Source organism: Bos javanicus, chromosome 3, assembly GCF_032452875.1.
Source record: "Bos javanicus breed banteng chromosome 3, ARS-OSU_banteng_1.0, whole genome shotgun sequence".
Lineage (NCBI taxonomy): Eukaryota > Metazoa > Chordata > Mammalia > Artiodactyla > Bovidae > Bos > Bos javanicus.
Window position 1 is genome coordinate 119,594,362 of NC_083870.1, and position 2,238 is coordinate 119,596,599.

Below are 2,238 nucleotides of genomic sequence, written 5' to 3' on the forward strand. Positions count from 1 at the left end.
CAGCAGGGATCCATCAACTTAGTACCAACAGGATACAGTACAGACCCCCTTCCACCCCTCCACCCATGCCCCTGTCAGCACAGCAGCTCCATGAATCAACACGGTGGCCAACTTATATCTGTTGCACAGCCCTGCTCTGACCTTCTGAACGGTCTGTGCTGTGACAAAGGCAGGGAGCAGAAAGACCTCAGAGAATTCCAGAGAACAGACAGAAGCCCAGATCTCCATAGTTCCAAATGGAAGAGGCTGTTCTGAAGTGATTTGCAGAGCATGGAGTGTGAGTCGCCAGTGACAATGATAAGGAGGGCATGCCCGTCTCTTGAAAGTTGGACTGTTCCTTTTCCATGATTTGGCAAACATCTGCACATGGGCAGAAAGCCCCATGAGAACCTCAAGGGTGCAGAGAGCTTTGCAGATGAAATGCCACTGTGGTCCAGGCTCAGAGGCCATGATTCTGAGATGGGTCTCAGAATCTGCAGGGGAGACAGACACAAAACACCTTCATTAGCCTGGTGATGGCGGGTCTTTGCTCTCCTTCCAGTTTGGCCTGGAGATGAAACCATCACTAGGATAAGTCCTGGTGGGCCGGGCATCCTCAGTAAATGTTTCTGAAATCAAGGAATGATTTTATAAGGAACAGAAAGTATAGGATTAGCTATGGGAGCATAGAGGGGAAATGGCAAAATTCAGGAGCATCCTTGAGGGGAGGAGAGCATTTACTTCAAAGGAGGAGATAGGGGGCTGCAACTCCATTCTTGCCCTGGAGACTCAGCTCTGTAACCCTCCTGGCATTCACCCCACCCCTGTGCTAACAACTCAGAGGGTTCCACAGAGTGAGTTCTCCATGCATATTTATGAATTTGTGAGTCACAGGCAATACTGCCCTTTCAGGTCAGCCTGAGCTCATCTGGAGGGAGAACTGGGCAGCTGGTGGCCTCTTGGTCAGTTGGCAGTGAGTCATCAAAGGGTCAAGACCATGTCACCCCACAGAAATGGAAACCTCTCAGTGATGCCTCTGCAGGAGTTTGTGCTGGATGGATTTGAGGGTGGTCTGCAGACCCAGGCCCTGCTCTTTGCTCTGTTCCTGGTCCTGTATGTGGTGGCCATCCTGGGGAACCTCACCATGATCATGGTCATCATCCTGGATGCCCGTCTGCACTCCCCAATGTACTTCTTCCTCAAGAACCTCTCCTTCTTAGACTTGTGCTACTCATCTGTCATCTACCCCAAGGCCCTGGCCAACTTCCTGTCCTCCTCCAAGGTCATCACCTTTGCAGGTTGTGCCACCTGCTAGCTACCTCTGAGACTCTCCTCTTGGCTATGATGGCCTATGACCGCTTCGTGGCCATCTGCAGCCCCCTGTGCTATCCCATCTCCATGTGCCCTTCGGTCTGTGCCCGCCTGGTGCTGGGCTCCTACTGTGGGGGCTGCCTCAACTCCATCCTGCAGACCAGCTTCACATTCAGCCTCCCATTCTGCAGCTCCAACCACATCGACCACTTCTTCTGTGATGTGCCTCCTATGATCCAGGTTGCCTGTGCTGAGACAACCCTCAATGAGCTGGTCTTGTTTGGAATCTGTGGCCTCATCATCATGGGCACCACATTCGTGGTCCTCACCTCCTATGGCTACATCACAGTGACCATCCTGAGGATGCACTCAGGAGGAGGGAGACACAAGCTCTTTTCCACCTGCGGCTCCCACATGACAGCCGTGTCCCTCTTTTATGGGACGCTTTTTGTCATGTATGCCCAGCCGGGAGCTGTGGAGTCCATGGAGCAGGGCAAGGTGGTCTCTGTCTTCTACACCCTGGTCATCCCGATGCTCAACCCCCTTGTTTACAGTCTGAGAAACAAGGACGTGAAGGATGCTCTGCGGAGACTGGGGCAGAGACACACAGCAATGTGAAGGAGGGTGACCAGAGGGGGACATCCAGTATCCTGAGGGCTGGATGGAGAATTCAGAGACAGTGAACCATGAGGAGTCCCTCAAACCTCTTCCACTTCTGAATGGAATGGGATGTCTTGAGGACTCTGATCCATTTATTCAATCACATTGCTTGAAGGCATTTATGAAGCAGACATTCACTATGTGTGAGATGCAGAGATGGACAAGGATGCTCTGCAACCAGAATTCTCCATGTTGCAAGAAGGAGCAGTGACTCAAGTCACATGAAGACTGAATGAACAGGGCAGGAGGCAGGGGCGGGTCTTGTCTCCTTTGTGTATCATGGTTCTC

The 2,238-nt window shown here is 52.1% G+C and overlaps 1 pseudogene; it reads left to right on the plus strand.

Moving 5' to 3' along the window:
* The first annotated feature begins 933 nt into the window (after nucleotides 1–933).
* Nucleotides 934–2,023, plus strand: LOC133244966 (olfactory receptor 9S13-like; annotated as a pseudogene).
* Nucleotides 2,024–2,238: the final 215 nt, after the last annotated feature.